General features: G+C 40.2%; 34 non-coding genes across 34 annotated transcripts; all 34 read left to right on the top strand.

Moving 5' to 3' along the window:
- The first annotated feature begins 74 nt into the window (after nt 1–74).
- LOC143705118 (5S ribosomal RNA) lies at nt 75–193 on the top strand. The gene has a single exon (XR_013192051.1). It is a non-coding gene; the product is annotated as a 5S ribosomal RNA (ribosomal RNA).
- Nucleotides 194–355: 162 nt separating this feature from the next.
- LOC143705117 (5S ribosomal RNA) lies at nt 356–474 on the top strand. The gene has a single exon (XR_013192050.1). It is a non-coding gene; the product is annotated as a 5S ribosomal RNA (ribosomal RNA).
- A 363-nt stretch (nt 475–837) lies between these two features.
- Nucleotides 838–956, top strand: LOC143705116 (5S ribosomal RNA). Its single transcript, XR_013192049.1, has one exon. It is a non-coding gene; the product is annotated as a 5S ribosomal RNA (ribosomal RNA).
- Nucleotides 957–1,327: 371 nt separating this feature from the next.
- LOC143705115 (5S ribosomal RNA) lies at nt 1,328–1,446 on the top strand. The gene has a single exon (XR_013192048.1). It is a non-coding gene; the product is annotated as a 5S ribosomal RNA (ribosomal RNA).
- A 371-nt stretch (nt 1,447–1,817) lies between these two features.
- On the top strand, nt 1,818–1,936 carry LOC143705114 (5S ribosomal RNA). Its single transcript, XR_013192047.1, has one exon. It is a non-coding gene; the product is annotated as a 5S ribosomal RNA (ribosomal RNA).
- Nucleotides 1,937–2,098: 162 nt separating this feature from the next.
- LOC143704665 (5S ribosomal RNA) lies at nt 2,099–2,217 on the top strand. The gene has a single exon (XR_013191613.1). It is a non-coding gene; the product is annotated as a 5S ribosomal RNA (ribosomal RNA).
- A 373-nt stretch (nt 2,218–2,590) lies between these two features.
- On the top strand, nt 2,591–2,709 carry LOC143705113 (5S ribosomal RNA). Its single transcript, XR_013192046.1, has one exon. It is a non-coding gene; the product is annotated as a 5S ribosomal RNA (ribosomal RNA).
- Nucleotides 2,710–3,072: 363 nt separating this feature from the next.
- On the top strand, nt 3,073–3,191 carry LOC143705111 (5S ribosomal RNA). Its single transcript, XR_013192044.1, has one exon. It is a non-coding gene; the product is annotated as a 5S ribosomal RNA (ribosomal RNA).
- A 373-nt stretch (nt 3,192–3,564) lies between these two features.
- On the top strand, nt 3,565–3,683 carry LOC143705110 (5S ribosomal RNA). Its single transcript, XR_013192043.1, has one exon. It is a non-coding gene; the product is annotated as a 5S ribosomal RNA (ribosomal RNA).
- A 162-nt stretch (nt 3,684–3,845) lies between these two features.
- LOC143705109 (5S ribosomal RNA) lies at nt 3,846–3,964 on the top strand. Its single transcript, XR_013192042.1, has one exon. It is a non-coding gene; the product is annotated as a 5S ribosomal RNA (ribosomal RNA).
- A 372-nt stretch (nt 3,965–4,336) lies between these two features.
- Nucleotides 4,337–4,455, top strand: LOC143705108 (5S ribosomal RNA). The gene has a single exon (XR_013192041.1). It is a non-coding gene; the product is annotated as a 5S ribosomal RNA (ribosomal RNA).
- A 372-nt stretch (nt 4,456–4,827) lies between these two features.
- LOC143705107 (5S ribosomal RNA) lies at nt 4,828–4,946 on the top strand. The gene has a single exon (XR_013192040.1). It is a non-coding gene; the product is annotated as a 5S ribosomal RNA (ribosomal RNA).
- Nucleotides 4,947–5,108: 162 nt separating this feature from the next.
- On the top strand, nt 5,109–5,227 carry LOC143705106 (5S ribosomal RNA). Its single transcript, XR_013192039.1, has one exon. It is a non-coding gene; the product is annotated as a 5S ribosomal RNA (ribosomal RNA).
- Nucleotides 5,228–5,599: 372 nt separating this feature from the next.
- Nucleotides 5,600–5,718, top strand: LOC143705105 (5S ribosomal RNA). The gene has a single exon (XR_013192038.1). It is a non-coding gene; the product is annotated as a 5S ribosomal RNA (ribosomal RNA).
- Nucleotides 5,719–6,090: 372 nt separating this feature from the next.
- On the top strand, nt 6,091–6,209 carry LOC143705104 (5S ribosomal RNA). The gene has a single exon (XR_013192037.1). It is a non-coding gene; the product is annotated as a 5S ribosomal RNA (ribosomal RNA).
- Nucleotides 6,210–6,371: 162 nt separating this feature from the next.
- On the top strand, nt 6,372–6,490 carry LOC143705103 (5S ribosomal RNA). Its single transcript, XR_013192036.1, has one exon. It is a non-coding gene; the product is annotated as a 5S ribosomal RNA (ribosomal RNA).
- Nucleotides 6,491–6,853: 363 nt separating this feature from the next.
- Nucleotides 6,854–6,972, top strand: LOC143705102 (5S ribosomal RNA). The gene has a single exon (XR_013192035.1). It is a non-coding gene; the product is annotated as a 5S ribosomal RNA (ribosomal RNA).
- A 372-nt stretch (nt 6,973–7,344) lies between these two features.
- LOC143705100 (5S ribosomal RNA) lies at nt 7,345–7,463 on the top strand. The gene has a single exon (XR_013192033.1). It is a non-coding gene; the product is annotated as a 5S ribosomal RNA (ribosomal RNA).
- Nucleotides 7,464–7,625: 162 nt separating this feature from the next.
- LOC143704664 (5S ribosomal RNA) lies at nt 7,626–7,744 on the top strand. The gene has a single exon (XR_013191612.1). It is a non-coding gene; the product is annotated as a 5S ribosomal RNA (ribosomal RNA).
- Nucleotides 7,745–8,115: 371 nt separating this feature from the next.
- LOC143705099 (5S ribosomal RNA) lies at nt 8,116–8,234 on the top strand. Its single transcript, XR_013192032.1, has one exon. It is a non-coding gene; the product is annotated as a 5S ribosomal RNA (ribosomal RNA).
- A 363-nt stretch (nt 8,235–8,597) lies between these two features.
- Nucleotides 8,598–8,716, top strand: LOC143705098 (5S ribosomal RNA). Its single transcript, XR_013192031.1, has one exon. It is a non-coding gene; the product is annotated as a 5S ribosomal RNA (ribosomal RNA).
- Nucleotides 8,717–9,089: 373 nt separating this feature from the next.
- Nucleotides 9,090–9,208, top strand: LOC143705097 (5S ribosomal RNA). Its single transcript, XR_013192030.1, has one exon. It is a non-coding gene; the product is annotated as a 5S ribosomal RNA (ribosomal RNA).
- Nucleotides 9,209–9,370: 162 nt separating this feature from the next.
- Nucleotides 9,371–9,489, top strand: LOC143705096 (5S ribosomal RNA). The gene has a single exon (XR_013192029.1). It is a non-coding gene; the product is annotated as a 5S ribosomal RNA (ribosomal RNA).
- Nucleotides 9,490–9,861: 372 nt separating this feature from the next.
- LOC143705095 (5S ribosomal RNA) lies at nt 9,862–9,980 on the top strand. The gene has a single exon (XR_013192028.1). It is a non-coding gene; the product is annotated as a 5S ribosomal RNA (ribosomal RNA).
- A 372-nt stretch (nt 9,981–10,352) lies between these two features.
- Nucleotides 10,353–10,471, top strand: LOC143705093 (5S ribosomal RNA). Its single transcript, XR_013192027.1, has one exon. It is a non-coding gene; the product is annotated as a 5S ribosomal RNA (ribosomal RNA).
- A 162-nt stretch (nt 10,472–10,633) lies between these two features.
- LOC143705092 (5S ribosomal RNA) lies at nt 10,634–10,752 on the top strand. Its single transcript, XR_013192026.1, has one exon. It is a non-coding gene; the product is annotated as a 5S ribosomal RNA (ribosomal RNA).
- A 363-nt stretch (nt 10,753–11,115) lies between these two features.
- LOC143705091 (5S ribosomal RNA) lies at nt 11,116–11,234 on the top strand. Its single transcript, XR_013192025.1, has one exon. It is a non-coding gene; the product is annotated as a 5S ribosomal RNA (ribosomal RNA).
- A 371-nt stretch (nt 11,235–11,605) lies between these two features.
- Nucleotides 11,606–11,724, top strand: LOC143705090 (5S ribosomal RNA). Its single transcript, XR_013192024.1, has one exon. It is a non-coding gene; the product is annotated as a 5S ribosomal RNA (ribosomal RNA).
- Nucleotides 11,725–12,094: 370 nt separating this feature from the next.
- Nucleotides 12,095–12,213, top strand: LOC143705088 (5S ribosomal RNA). Its single transcript, XR_013192022.1, has one exon. It is a non-coding gene; the product is annotated as a 5S ribosomal RNA (ribosomal RNA).
- Nucleotides 12,214–12,375: 162 nt separating this feature from the next.
- On the top strand, nt 12,376–12,494 carry LOC143704662 (5S ribosomal RNA). Its single transcript, XR_013191610.1, has one exon. It is a non-coding gene; the product is annotated as a 5S ribosomal RNA (ribosomal RNA).
- A 372-nt stretch (nt 12,495–12,866) lies between these two features.
- On the top strand, nt 12,867–12,985 carry LOC143705087 (5S ribosomal RNA). Its single transcript, XR_013192021.1, has one exon. It is a non-coding gene; the product is annotated as a 5S ribosomal RNA (ribosomal RNA).
- Nucleotides 12,986–13,348: 363 nt separating this feature from the next.
- Nucleotides 13,349–13,467, top strand: LOC143705086 (5S ribosomal RNA). The gene has a single exon (XR_013192020.1). It is a non-coding gene; the product is annotated as a 5S ribosomal RNA (ribosomal RNA).
- Nucleotides 13,468–13,629: 162 nt separating this feature from the next.
- Nucleotides 13,630–13,748, top strand: LOC143704661 (5S ribosomal RNA). The gene has a single exon (XR_013191609.1). It is a non-coding gene; the product is annotated as a 5S ribosomal RNA (ribosomal RNA).
- Nucleotides 13,749–14,119: 371 nt separating this feature from the next.
- On the top strand, nt 14,120–14,238 carry LOC143705085 (5S ribosomal RNA). The gene has a single exon (XR_013192019.1). It is a non-coding gene; the product is annotated as a 5S ribosomal RNA (ribosomal RNA).
- The last annotated feature ends 292 nt before the right edge of the window (nt 14,239–14,530 follow it).

Genomic DNA, 14,530 nt, shown 5'->3' with positions numbered 1-14,530 from the left:
TTTCAAAAGTTGTTCTTAGTTTTCTTCACTAATGGTCTAACCTTTTAAATAGCCCAATTTTGGCAGCAGTTTTCGCTTACGGCCATACCACCTTGGGCACGCCCGATCTCGTCTGATCTCGGAAGCTAAGCAGGGTCGGGCCTGGTTAGTACTTGGATGGGAGACCGCCTGGGAATACCAGGTGCTGTAAGCTTTTAAAAAAAAAAAAAAGAGTGCCTGAGCTTCAAAAAGCCTTAAAAAGTCTCTGAGATTCTTCAGAAAGCATGAAAGAGTTTGAGTTTTTTCAAAAGTTGTTCTTAGTTTTCTTCACTAATGGTCTAACCTTTTAAATAGCCCAATTTTGGCAGCAGTATTCGCTTACGGCCATACCACCTTGGGCACGCCCGATCTCGTCTGATCTCGGAAGCTAAGCAGGGTCGGGCCTGGTTAGTACTTGGATGGGAGACCGCCTGGGAATACCAGGTGCTGTAAGCTTTTAAAAAAAAAAAAAAGAGTCCCTGAGCTTCAAAAAGCCTTAAAAAGTCTCTGAGATTCTTCAGAAAGCATGAAAGAGTTTGAGTTTTTTCAAAAGTTCTTCTTAGTCTTCTTCACTAATGGTCTAAGCTTTTAAATAAGGCCTGGTTAGTACTTGGATGGGAGGCCGCATGGGAATACTAGGTGTTGTAAGCTTTTTTAAGAAAAAAAAAAAAGAGTCCCTGAGCTTCTTCAAAAAGCCTTAAAAAGTCTCTGAGATTCTTCAGAAAGCATGAAAGAGCTTGAGTTTTTTCAAAAGTTGTTCTTAGTTTTCTTCACTAATGGTCTAACCTTTTAAATAGCCCAATTTTGGCAGCAGTTTTAGCTTACGGCCATACCACCTTGGGCACGCCCGATCTCGTCTGATCTCGGAAGCTAAGCAGGGTCGGGCCTGGTTAGTACTTGGATGGGAGACCGCCTGGGAATACCAGGTGCTGTAAGCTTTTAAAAAAAAAAAAAAAAAAAAAAGAGTGCCTGAGCTTCAAAAAGCCTTAAAAAGTCTCTGAGATTCTTCAGAAAGCATGAAAGAGTTTGAGTTTTTTCAAAAGTTCTTCTTAGTCTTCTTCACTAATGGTCTAAGCTTTTAAATAAGGCCTGGTTAGTACTTGGATGGGAGGCCGCATGGGAATACTAGGTGTTGTAATCTTTTTTAAGAAAAAAAAAAAAGAGTCCCTGAGCTTCTTCAAAAAGCCTTAAAAAGTCTCTGAGATTCTTCAGAAAGCATGAAAGAGCTTGAGTTTTTTCAAAAGTTGTTCTTAGTTTTCTTCACTAATGGTCTAACCTTTTAAATAGCCCAATTTTGGCAGCAGTTTTAGCTTACGGCCATACCACCTTGGGCACGCCCGATCTCGTCTGATCTCGGAAGCTAAGCAGGGTCGGGCCTGGTTAGTACTTGGATGGGAGACCGCCTGGGAATACCAGGTGCTGTAAGCTTTTAAAAAAAAAAAAAAAAAAAAAAGAGTGCCTGAGCTTCAAAAAGCCTTAAAAAGTCTCTGAGATTCTTCAGAAAGCATGAAAGAGTTTGAGTTTTTTCAAAAGTTCTTCTTAGTCTTCTTCACTAATGGTCTAAGCTTTTAAATAAGGCCTGGTTAGTACTTGGATGGGAGGCCGCATGGGAATACTAGGTGTTGTAAGCTTTTTTAAGAAAAAAAAAAAAGAGTCCCTGAGCTTCTTCAAAAAGCCTTAAAAAGTCTCTGAGATTCTTCAGAAAGCATGAAAGAGCTTGAGTTTTTTCAAAAGTTGTTCTTAGTTTTCTTCACTAATGGTCTAACCTTTTAAATAGCCCAATTTTGGCAGCAGTTTTAGCTTACGGCCATACCACCTTGGGCACGCCCGATCTCGTCTGATCTCGGAAGCTAAGCAGGGTCGGGCCTGGTTAGTACTTGGATGGGAGACCGCCTGGGAATACCAGGTGCTGTAAGCTTTTAAAAAAAAAAAAAAGAGTGCCTGAGCTTCAAAAAGCCTTAAAAAGTCTCTGAGATTCTTCAGAAAGCATGAAAGAGCTTGAGTTTTTTCAAAAGTTGTTCTTAGTTTTCTTCACTAATGGTCTAACCTTTTAAATAGCCCAATTTTGGCAGCAGTTTTAGCTTACGGCCATACCACCTTGGGCACGCCCGATCTCGTCTGATCTCGGAAGCTAAGCAGGGTGGGGCCTGGTTAGTACTTGGATGGGAGACCGCCTGGGAATACCAGGTGCTGTAAGCTTTTAAAAAAAAAAAAATAAAAAAAAAAGAGTGCCTGAGCTTCAAAAAGCCTTAAAAAGTCTCTGAGATTCTTCAGAAAGCATGAAAGAGTTTGAGTTTTTTCAAAAGTTCTTCTTAGTCTTCTTCACTAATGGTCTAAGCTTTTAAATAAGGCCTGGTTAGTACTTGGATGGGAGGCCGCATGGGAATACTAGGTGTTGTAAGCTTTTTTAAGAAAAAAAAAAAAGAGTCCCTGAGCTTCTTCAAAAAGCCTTAAAAAGTCTCTGAGATTCTTCAGAAAGCATGAAAGAGCTTGAGTTTTTTCAAAAGTTGTTCTTAGTTTTCTTCACTAATGGTCTAACCTTTTAAATAGCCCAATTTTGGCAGCAGTATTCGCTTACGGCCATACCACCTTGGGCACGCCCGATCTCGTCTGATCTCGGAAGCTAAGCAGGGTCGGGCCTGGTTAGTACTTGGATGGGAGACCGCCTGGGAATACCAGGTGCTGTAAGCTTTTAAAAAAAAAAAAAAGAGTCCCTGAGCTTCAAAAAGCCTTAAAAAGTCTCTGAGATTCTTCAGAAAGCATGAAAGAGTTTGAGTTTTTTCAAAAGTTCTTCTTAGTCTTCTTCACTAATGGTCTAAGCTTTTAAATAAGGCCTGGTTAGTACTTGGATGGGAGGCCGCATGGGAATACTAGGTGTTGTAAGCTTTTTTAAGAAAAAAAAAAAAGAGTCCCTGAGCTTCTTCAAAAAGCCTTAAAAAGTCTCTGAGATTCTTCAGAAAGCATGAAAGAGCTTGAGTTTTTTCAAAAGTTGTTCTTAGTTTTCTTCACTAATGGTCTAACCTTTTAAATAGCCCAATTTTGGCAGCAGTTTTAGCTTACGGCCATACCACCTTGGGCACGCCCGATCTCGTCTGATCTCGGAAGCTAAGCAGGGTCGGGCCTGGTTAGTACTTGGATGGGAGACCGCCTGGGAATACCAGGTGCTGTAAGCTTTTAAAAAAAAAAAAAAAAAAAAAAAAGAGTGCCTGAGCTTCAAAAAGCCTTAAAAAGTCTCTGAGATTCTTCAGAAAGCATGAAAGAGTTTGAGTTTTTTCAAAAGTTCTTCTTAGTCTTCTTCACTAATGGTCTAAGCTTTTAAATAAGGCCTGGTTAGTACTTGGATGGGAGGGCGCATGGGAATACTAGGTGTTGTAAGCTTTTTTAAGAAAAAAAAAAAAGAGTCCCTGAGCTTCTTCAAAAAGCCTTAAAAAGTCTCTGAGATTCTTCAGAAAGCAAGAAAGAGCTTGAGTTTTTTCAAAAGTTGTTCTTAGTTTTCTTCACTAATGGTCTAACCTTTTAAATAGCCCAATTTTGGCAGCAGTTTTAGCTTACGGCCATACCACCTTGGGCACGCCCGATCTCGTCTGATCTCGGAAGCTAAGCAGGGTCGGGCCTGGTTAGTACTTGGATGGGAGACCGCCTGGGAATACCAGGTGCTGTAAGCTTTTAAAAAAAAAAAAAAGAGTCCCTGAGCTTCAAAAAGCCTTAAAAAGTCTCTGAGATTCTTCAGAAAGCATGAAAGAGTTTGAGTTTTTTCAAAAGTTGTTCTTAGTTTTCTTCACTAATGGTCTAACCTTTTAAATAGCCCAATTTTGGCAGCAGTTTTCGCTTACGGCCATACCACCTTGGGCACGCCCGATCTCGTCTGATCTCGGAAGCTAAGCAGGGTCGGGCCTGGTTAGTACTTGGATGGGAGACCGCCTGGGAATACCAGGTGCTGTAAGCTTTTAAAAAAAAAAAATAAAAAAAAAAGAGTGCCTGAGCTTCAAAAAGCCTTAAAAAGTCTCTGAGATTCTTCAGAAAGCATGAAAGAGTTTGAGTTTTTTCAAAAGTTCTTCTTAGTCTTCTTCACTAATGGTCTAAGCTTTTAAATAAGGCCTGGTTAGTACTTGGATGGGAGGCCGCATGGGAATACTAGGTGTTGTAAGCTTTTTTAAGAAAAAAAAAAAAGAGTCCCTGAGCTTCTTCAAAAAGCCTTAAAAAGTCTCTGAGATTCTTCAGAAAGCATGAAAGAGCTTGAGTTTTTTCAAAAGTTGTTCTTAGTTTTCTTCACTAATGGTCTAACCTTTTAAATAGCCCAATTTTGGCAGCAGTTTTAGCTTACGGCCATACCACCTTGGGCACGCCCGATCTCGTCTGATCTCGGAAGCTAAGCAGGGTCGGGCCTGGTTAGTACTTGGATGGGAGACCGCCTGGGAATACCAGGTGCTGTAAGCTTTTAAAAAAAAAAAAAAAAAAAAAAAGAGTGCCTGAGCTTCAAAAAGCCTTAAAAAGTCTCTGAGATTCTTCAGAAAGCATGAAAGAGTTTGAGTTTTTTCAAAAGTTCTTCTTAGTCTTCTTCACTAATGGTCTAAGCTTTTAAATAAGGCCTGGTTAGTACTTGGATGGGAGGCCGCATGGGAATACTAGGTGTTGTAAGCTTTTTTAAGAAAAAAAAAAAAGAGTCCCTGAGCTTCTTCAAAAACCCTTAAAAAGTCTCTGAGATTCTTCAGAAAGCATGAAAGAGTTTGAGTTTTTTCAAAAGTTGTTCTTAGTTTTCTTCACTAATGGTCTAACCTTTTAAATAGCCCAATTTTGGCAGCAGTTTTCGCTTACGGCCATACCACCTTGGGCACGCCCGATCTCGTCTGATCTCGGAAGCTAAGCAGGGTCGGGCCTGGTTAGTACTTGGATGGGAGACCGCCTGGGAATACCAGGTGCTGTAAGCTTTTAAAAAAAAAAAAAAGAGTGCCTGAGCTTCAAAAAGCCTTAAAAAGTCTCTGAGATTCTTCAGAAAGCATGAAAGAGTTTGAGTTTTTTCAAAAGTTGTTCTTAGTTTTCTTCACTAATGGTCTAACCTTTTAAATAGCCCAATTTTGGCAGCAGTATTCGCTTACGGCCATACCACCTTGGGCACGCCCGATCTCGTCTGATCTCGGAAGCTAAGCAGGGTCGGGCCTGGTTAGTACTTGGATGGGAGACCGCCTGGGAATACCAGGTGCTGTAAGCTTTTAAAAAAAAAAAATAAAAAAAAAAGAGTGCCTGAGCTTCAAAAAGCCTTAAAAAGTCTCTGAGATTCTTCAGAAAGCATGAAAGAGTTTGAGTTTTTTCAAAAGTTCTTCTTAGTCTTCTTCACTAATGGTCTAAGCTTTTAAATAAGGCCTGGTTAGTACTTGGATGGGAGGCCGCATGGGAATACTAGGTGTTGTAAGCTTTTTTAAGAAAAAAAAAAAAGAGTCCCTGAGCTTCTTCAAAAAGCCTTAAAAAGTCTCTGAGATTCTTCAGAAAGCATGAAAGAGCTTGAGTTTTTTCAAAAGTTGTTCTTAGTTTTCTTCACTAATGGTCTAACCTTTTAAATAGCCCAATTTTGGCAGCAGTTTTAGCTTACGGCCATACCACCTTGGGCACGCCCGATCTCGTCTGATCTCGGAAGCTAAGCAGGGTCGGGCCTGGTTAGTACTTGGATGGGAGACCGCCTGGGAATACCAGGTGCTGTAAGCTTTTAAAAAAAAAAAAAAAAAAAAAAAGAGTGCCTGAGCTTCAAAAAGCCTTAAAAAGTCTCTGAGATTCTTCAGAAAGCATGAAAGAGTTTGAGTTTTTTCAAAAGTTCTTCTTAGTCTTCTTCACTAATGGTCTAAGCTTTTAAATAAGGCCTGGTTAGTACTTGGATGGGAGGCCGCATGGGAATACTAGGTGTTGTAAGCTTTTTTAAGAAAAAAAAAAAAGAGTCCCTGAGCTTCTTCAAAAACCCTTAAAAAGTCTCTGAGATTCTTCAGAAAGCATGAAAGAGTTTGAGTTTTTTCAAAAGTTGTTCTTAGTTTTCTTCACTAATGGTCTAACCTTTTAAATAGCCCAATTTTGGCAGCAGTTTTCGCTTACGGCCATACCACCTTGGGCACGCCCGATCTCGTCTGATCTCGGAAGCTAAGCAGGGTCGGGCCTGGTTAGTACTTGGATGGGAGACCGCCTGGGAATACCAGGTGCTGTAAGCTTTTAAAAAAAAAAAAAAGAGTGCCTGAGCTTCAAAAAGCCTTAAAAAGTCTCTGAGATTCTTCAGAAAGCATGAAAGAGTTTGAGTTTTTTCAAAAGTTGTTCTTAGTTTTCTTCACTAATGGTCTAACCTTTTAAATAGCCCAATTTTGGCAGCAGTATTCGCTTACGGCCATACCACCTTGGGCACGCCCGATCTCGTCTGATCTCGGAAGCTAAGCAGGGTCGGGCCTGGTTAGTACTTGGATGGGAGACCGCCTGGGAATACCAGGTGCTGTAAGCTTTTAAAAAAAAAAAAAAGAGTCCCTGAGCTTCAAAAAGCCTTAAAAAGTCTCTGAGATTCTTCAGAAAGCATGAAAGAGTTTGAGTTTTTTCAAAAGTTCTTCTTAGTCTTCTTCACTAATGGTCTAAGCTTTTAAATAAGGCCTGGTTAGTACTTGGATGGGAGGCCGCATGGGAATACTAGGTGTTGTAAGCTTTTTTAAGAAAAAAAAAAAAGAGTCCCTGAGCTTCTTCAAAAAGCCTTAAAAAGTCTCTGAGATTCTTCAGAAAGCATGAAAGAGCTTGAGTTTTTTCAAAAGTTGTTCTTAGTTTTCTTCACTAATGGTCTAACCTTTTAAATAGCCCAATTTTGGCAGCAGTTTTAGCTTACGGCCATACCACCTTGGGCACGCCCGATCTCGTCTGATCTCGGAAGCTAAGCAGGGTCGGGCCTGGTTAGTACTTGGATGGGAGACCGCCTGGGAATACCAGGTGCTGTAAGCTTTTAAAAAAAAAAAAAAAAAAAAAAAGAGTGCCTGAGCTTCAAAAAGCCTTAAAAAGTCTCTGAGATTCTTCAGAAAGCATGAAAGAGTTTGAGTTTTTTCAAAAGTTCTTCTTAGTCTTCTTCACTAATGGTCTAAGCTTTTAAATAAGGCCTGGTTAGTACTTGGATGGGAGGCCGCATGGGAATACTAGGTGTTGTAAGCTTTTTTAAGAAAAAAAAAAAAGAGTCCCTGAGCTTCTTCAAAAAGCCTTAAAAAGTCTCTGAGATTCTTCAGAAAGCATGAAAGAGCTTGAGTTTTTTCAAAAGTTGTTCTTAGTTTTCTTCACTAATGGTCTAACCTTTTAAATAGCCCAATTTTGGCAGCAGTTTTAGCTTACGGCCATACCACCTTGGGCACGCCCGATCTCGTCTGATCTCGGAAGCTAAGCAGGGTCGGGCCTGGTTAGTACTTGGATGGGAGACCGCCTGGGAATACCAGGTGCTGTAAGCTTTTAAAAAAAAAAAAAAGAGTGCCTGAGCTTCAAAAAGCCTTAAAAAGTCTCTGAGATTCTTCAGAAAGCATGAAAGAGCTTGAGTTTTTTCAAAAGTTGTTCTTAGTTTTCTTCACTAATGGTCTAACCTTTTAAATAGCCCAATTTTGGCAGCAGTTTTAGCTTACGGCCATACCACCTTGGGCACGCCCGATCTCGTCTGATCTCGGAAGCTAAGCAGGGTGGGGCCTGGTTAGTACTTGGATGGGAGACCGCCTGGGAATACCAGGTGCTGTAAGCTTTTAAAAAAAAAAAATAAAAAAAAAGAGTGCCTGAGCTTCAAAAAGCCTTAAAAAGTCTCTGAGATTCTTCAGAAAGCATGAAAGAGTTTGAGTTTTTTCAAAAGTTCTTCTTAGTCTTCTTCACTAATGGTCTAAGCTTTTAAATAAGGCCTGGTTAGTACTTGGATGGGAGGCCGCATGGGAATACTAGGTGTTGTAAGCTTTTTTAAGAAAAAAAAAAAAGAGTCCCTGAGCTTCTTCAAAAAGCCTTAAAAAGTCTCTGAGATTCTTCAGAAAGCATGAAAGAGCTTGAGTTTTTTCAAAAGTTGTTCTTAGTTTTCTTCACTAATGGTCTAACCTTTTAAATAGCCCAATTTTGGCAGCAGTATTCGCTTACGGCCATACCACCTTGGGCACGCCCGATCTCGTCTGATCTCGGAAGCTAAGCAGGGTCGGGCCTGGTTAGTACTTGGATGGGAGACCGCCTGGGAATACCAGGTGCTGTAAGCTTTTAAAAAAAAAAAAAAGAGTCCCTGAGCTTCAAAAAGCCTTAAAAAGTCTCTGAGATTCTTCAGAAAGCATGAAAGAGTTTGAGTTTTTTCAAAAGTTCTTCTTAGTCTTCTTCACTAATGGTCTAAGCTTTTAAATAAGGCCTGGTTAGTACTTGGATGGGAGGCCGCATGGGAATACTAGGTGTTGTAAGCTTTTTTAAGAAAAAAAAAAAAGAGTCCCTGAGCTTCTTCAAAAAGCCTTAAAAAGTCTCTGAGATTCTTCAGAAAGCATGAAAGAGCTTGAGTTTTTTCAAAAGTTGTTCTTAGTTTTCTTCACTAATGGTCTAACCTTTTAAATAGCCCAATTTTGGCAGCAGTTTTAGCTTACGGCCATACCACCTTGGGCACGCCCGATCTCGTCTGATCTCGGAAGCTAAGCAGGGTCGGGCCTGGTTAGTACTTGGATGGGAGACCGCCTGGGAATACCAGGTGCTGTAAGCTTTTAAAAAAAAAAAAAAAAAAAAAAAAGAGTGCCTGAGCTTCAAAAAGCCTTAAAAAGTCTCTGAGATTCTTCAGAAAGCATGAAAGAGTTTGAGTTTTTTCAAAAGTTCTTCTTAGTCTTCTTCACTAATGGTCTAAGCTTTTAAATAAGGCCTGGTTAGTACTTGGATGGGAGGGCGCATGGGAATACTAGGTGTTGTAAGCTTTTTTAAGAAAAAAAAAAAAGAGTCCCTGAGCTTCTTCAAAAAGCCTTAAAAAGTCTCTGAGATTCTTCAGAAAGCAAGAAAGAGCTTGAGTTTTTTCAAAAGTTGTTCTTAGTTTTCTTCACTAATGGTCTAACCTTTTAAATAGCCCAATTTTGGCAGCAGTTTTAGCTTACGGCCATACCACCTTGGGCACGCCCGATCTCGTCTGATCTCGGAAGCTAAGCAGGGTCGGGCCTGGTTAGTACTTGGATGGGAGACCGCCTGGGAATACCAGGTGCTGTAAGCTTTTAAAAAAAAAAAAAAGAGTCCCTGAGCTTCAAAAAGCCTTAAAAAGTCTCTGAGATTCTTCAGAAAGCATGAAAGAGTTTGAGTTTTTTCAAAAGTTGTTCTTAGTTTTCTTCACTAATGGTCTAACCTTTTAAATAGCCCAATTTTGGCAGCAGTTTTCGCTTACGGCCATACCACCTTGGGCACGCCCGATCTCGTCTGATCTCGGAAGCTAAGCAGGGTCGGGCCTGGTTAGTACTTGGATGGGAGACCGCCTGGGAATACCAGGTGCTGTAAGCTTTTAAAAAAAAAAAATAAAAAAAAAAGAGTGCCTGAGCTTCAAAAAGCCTTAAAAAGTCTCTGAGATTCTTCAGAAAGCATGAAAGAGTTTGAGTTTTTTCAAAAGTTCTTCTTAGTCTTCTTCACTAATGGTCTAAGCTTTTAAATAAGGCCTGGTTAGTACTTGGATGGGAGGCCGCATGGGAATACTAGGTGTTGTAAGCTTTTTTAAGAAAAAAAAAAAAGAGTCCCTGAGCTTCTTCAAAAAGCCTTAAAAAGTCTCTGAGATTCTTCAGAAAGCATGAAAGAGCTTGAGTTTTTTCAAAAGTTGTTCTTAGTTTTCTTCACTAATGGTCTAACCTTTTAAATAGCCCAATTTTGGCAGCAGTTTTAGCTTACGGCCATACCACCTTGGGCACGCCCGATCTCGTCTGATCTCGGAAGCTAAGCAGGGTCGGGCCTGGTTAGTACTTGGATGGGAGACCGCCTGGGAATACCAGGTGCTGTAAGCTTTTAAAAAAAAAAAAAAAAAAAAAAAGAGTGCCTGAGCTTCAAAAAGCCTTAAAAAGTCTCTGAGATTCTTCAGAAAGCATGAAAGAGTTTGAGTTTTTTCAAAAGTTCTTCTTAGTCTTCTTCACTAATGGTCTAAGCTTTTAAATAAGGCCTGGTTAGTACTTGGATGGGAGGCCGCATGGGAATACTAGGTGTTGTAAGCTTTTTTAAGAAAAAAAAAAAAGAGTCCCTGAGCTTCTTCAAAAACCCTTAAAAAGTCTCTGAGATTCTTCAGAAAGCATGAAAGAGTTTGAGTTTTTTCAAAAGTTGTTCTTAGTTTTCTTCACTAATGGTCTAACCTTTTAAATAGCCCAATTTTGGCAGCAGTTTTCGCTTACGGCCATACCACCTTGGGCACGCCCGATCTCGTCTGATCTCGGAAGCTAAGCAGGGTCGGGCCTGGTTAGTACTTGGATGGGAGACCGCCTGGGAATACCAGGTGCTGTAAGCTTTTAAAAAAAAAAAAAAGAGTGCCTGAGCTTCAAAAAGCCTTAAAAAGTCTCTGAGATTCTTCAGAAAGCATGAAAGAGTTTGAGTTTTTTCAAAAGTTGTTCTTAGTTTTCTTCACTAATGGTCTAACCTTTTAAATAGCCCAATTTTGGCAGCAGTATTCGCTTACGGCCATACCACCTTGGGCACGCCCGATCTCGTCTGATCTCGGAAGCTAAGCAGGGTCGGGCCTGGTTAGTACTTGGATGGGAGACCGCCTGGGAATACCAGGTGCTGTAAGCTTTTAAAAAAAAAAAAAAGAGTCCCTGAGCTTCAAAAAGCCTTAAAAAGTCTCTGAGATTCTTCAGAAAGCATGAAAGAGTTTGAGTTTTTTCAAAAGTTCTTCTTAGTCTTCTTCACTAATGGTCTAAGCTTTTAAATAAGGCCTGGTTAGTACTTGGATGGGAGGCCGCATGGGAATACTAGGTGTTGTAAGCTTTTTTAAGAAAAAAAAAAAAGAGTCCCTGAGCTTCTTCAAAAAGCCTTAAAAAGTCTCTGAGATTCTTCAGAAAGCATGAAAGAGCTTGAGTTTTTTCAAAAGTTGTTCTTAGTTTTCTTCACTAATGGTCTAACCTTTTAAATAGCCCAATTTTGGCAGCAGTTTTAGCTTACGGCCATACCACCTTGGGCACGCCCGATCTCGTCTGATCTCGGAAGCTAAGCAGGGTCGGGCCTGGTTAGTACTTGGATGGGAGACCGCCTGGGAATACCAGGTGCTGTAAGCTTTTAAAAAAAAAAAAAAAAAAAAAAGAGTGCCTGAGCTTCAAAAAGCCTTAAAAAGTCTCTGAGATTCTTCAGAAAGCATGAAAGAGTTTGAGTTTTTTCAAAAGTTCTTCTTAGTCTTCTTCACTAATGGTCTAAGCTTTTAAATAAGGCCTGGTTAGTACTTGGATGGGAGGCCGCATGGGAATACTAGGTGTTGTAATCTTTTTTAAGAAAAAAAAAAAAGAGTCCCTGAGCTTCTTCAAAAAGCCTTAAAAAGTCTCTGAGATTCTTCAGAAAGCATGAAAGAGCTTGAGTTTTTTCAAAAGTTGTTCTTAGTTTTCTTCACTAATGGTCTAACCTTTTAAATAGCCCAATTTTGGCAGCAGTTTTAGCTTACGGCCATACCACCTTGGGCACGCCCGATCTCGTCTGATCTCGGAAGCTAAGCAGGGTCGGGCCTGGTTAGTACTTGGATGGGAGACCGCCTGGGAATACCAGGTGCTGTAAGCTTTTAAAAAAAAAAAAAAAAAAAAAGAGTGCCTGAGCTTCAAAAAGCCTTAAAAAGTCTCTGAGATTCTTCAGAAAGCATGAAAGAGTTTGAGTTTTTTCAAAAGTTCTTCTTAGTCTTCTTCACTAATGGTCTAAGCTTTTAAATAAGGCCTGGTTAGTACTTGGATGGGAGGCCGCATGGGAATACTAGGTGTTGTAAGCTTTTTTAAGAAAAAAAAAAAAGAGTCCCTGAGCTTCTTCAAAAAGCCTTAAAAAGTCTCTGAGATTCTTCAGAAAGCATGAAAGAGCTTGAGTTTTTTCAAAAGTTGTTCTTAGTTTTCTTCACTAATGGTCTAACCTTTTAAATAGCCCAATTTTGGCAGCAGTTTTAGCTTACGGCCATACCACCTTGGGCACGCCCGATCTCGTCTGATCTCGGAAGCTAAGCAGGGTCGGGCCTGGTTAGTACTTGGATGGGAGACCGCCTGGGAATACCAGGTGCTGTAAGCTTTTAAAAAAAAAAAAAAGAGTGCCTGAGCTTCAAAAAGCCTTAAAAAGTCTCTGAGATTCTTCAGAAAGCATGAAAGAGCTTGAGTTTTTTCAAAAGTTGTTCTTAGTTTTCTTCACTAATGGTCTAACCTTTTAAATAGCCCAATTTTGGCAGCAGTTTTAGCTTACGGCCATACCACCTTGGGCACGCCCGATCTCGTCTGATCTCGGAAGCTAAGCAGGGTGGGGCCTGGTTAGTACTTGGATGGGAGACCGCCTGGGAATACCAGGTGCTGTAAGCTTTTAAAAAAAAAAAATAAAAAAAAAAGAGTGCCTGAGCTTCAAAAAGCCTTAAAAAGTCTCTGAGATTCTTCAGAAAGCATGAAAGAGTTTGAGTTTTTTCAAAAGTTCTTCTTAGTCTTCTTCACTAATGGTCTAAGCTTTTAAATAAGGCCTGGTTAGTACTTGGATGGGAGGCCGCATGGGAATACTAGGTGTTGTAAGCTTTTTTAAGAAAAAAAAAAAAGAGTCCCTGAGCTTCTTCAAAAAGCCTTAAAAAGTCTCTGAGATTCTTCAGAAAGCATGAAAGAGCTTGAGTTTTTTCAAAAGTTGTTCTTAGTTTTCTTCACTAATGGTCTAACCTTTTAAATAGCCCAATTTTGGCAGCAGTATTCGCTTACGGCCATACCACCTTGGGCACGCCCGATCTCGTCTGATCTCGGAAGCTAAGCAGGGTCGGGCCTGGTTAGTACTTGGATGGGAGACCGCCTGGGAATACCAGGTGCTGTAAGCTTTTAAAAAAAAAAAAAAGAGTCCCTGAGCTTCAAAAAGCCTTAAAAAGTCTCTGAGATTCTTCAGAAAGCATGAAAGAGTTTGAGTTTTTTCAAAAGTTCTTCTTAGTCTTCTTCACTAATGGTCTAAGCTTTTAAATAAGGCCTGGTTAGTACTTGGATGGGAGGCCGCATGGGAATACTAGGTGTTGTAAGCTTTTTTAAGAAAAAAAAAAAAGAGTCCCTGAGCTTCTTCAAAAAGCCTTAAAAAGTCTCTGAGATTCTTCAGAAAGCATGAAAGAGCTTGAGTTTTTTCAAAAGTTGTTCTTAGTTTTCTTCACTAATGGTCTAACCTTTTAAATAGCCCAATTTTGGCAGCAGTTTTAGCTTACGGCCATACCACCTTGGGCACGCCCGATCTCGTCTGATCTCGGAAGCTAAGCAGGGTCGGGCCTGGTTAGTACTTGGATGGGAGACCGCCTGGGAATACCAGGTGCTGTAAGCTTTTAAAAAAAAAAAAAAGAGTCCCTGAGCTTCAAAAAGCCTTAAAAAGTCTCTGAGATTCTTCAGAAAGCATGAAAGAGTTTGAGTTTTTTCAAAAGTTGTTCTTAGTTTTCTTCACTAATGGTCTAACCTTTTAAATAGCCCAATTTTGGCAGCAGTTTTAGCTTACGGCCATACCACCTTGGGCACGCCCGATCTCGTCTGATCTCGGAAGCTAAGCAGGGTGGGGCCTGGTTAGTACTTGGATGGGAGACCGCCTGGGAATACCAGGTGCTGTAAGCTTTTAAAAAAAAAAAATAAAAAAAAAGAGTGCCTGAGCTTCAAAAAGCCTTAAAAAGTCTCTGAGATTCTTCAGAAAGCATGAAAGAGTTTGAGTTTTTTCAAAAGTTCTTCTTAGTCTTCTTCACTAATGGTCTAAGCTTTTAAATAAGGCCTGGTTAGTACTTGGATGGGAGGCCGCATGGGAATACTAGGTGTTGTAAGCTTTTTTAAGAAAAAAAAAAAAGAGTCCCTGAGCTTCTTCAAAAAGCCTTAAAAAGTCTCTGAGATTCTTCAGAAAGCATGAAAGAGCTTGAGTTTTTTCAAAAGTTGTTCTTAGTTTTCTTCACTAATGGTCTAACCTTTTAAATAGCCCAATTTTGGCAGCAGTATTCGCTTACGGCCATACCACCTTGGGCACGCCCGATCTCGTCTGATCTCGGAAGCTAAGCAGGGTCGGGCCTGGTTAGTACTTGGATGGGAGACCGCCTGGGAATACCAGGTGCTGTAAGCTTTTAAAAAAAAAAAAAAGAGTCCCTGAGCTTCAAAAAGCCTTAAAAAGTCTCTGAGATTCTTCAGAAAGCATGAAAGAGTTTGAGTTTTTTCAAAAGTTCTTCTTAGTCTTCTTCACTAATGGTCTAAGCTTTTAAATAAGGCCTGGTTAGTACTTGGATGGGAGGCCGCATGGGAATACTAGGTGTTGTAAGCTTTTTTAAGAAAAAAAAAAAAGAGTCCCTGAGCTTCTTCAAAAAGCCTTAAAAAGTCTCTGAGATTCTTCAGAAAGCATGAAAGAGCTTGAGTTTTTT

This window comes from Siphateles boraxobius, unplaced genomic scaffold (assembly GCF_051911475.1).
Source record: "Siphateles boraxobius isolate OS27281-9 unplaced genomic scaffold, OSU_SipBor_1 390, whole genome shotgun sequence".
Classification (NCBI taxonomy): domain Eukaryota; kingdom Metazoa; phylum Chordata; class Actinopteri; order Cypriniformes; family Leuciscidae; genus Siphateles; species Siphateles boraxobius.
This window is presented reverse-complemented; position numbering and strand designations above follow the sequence as displayed.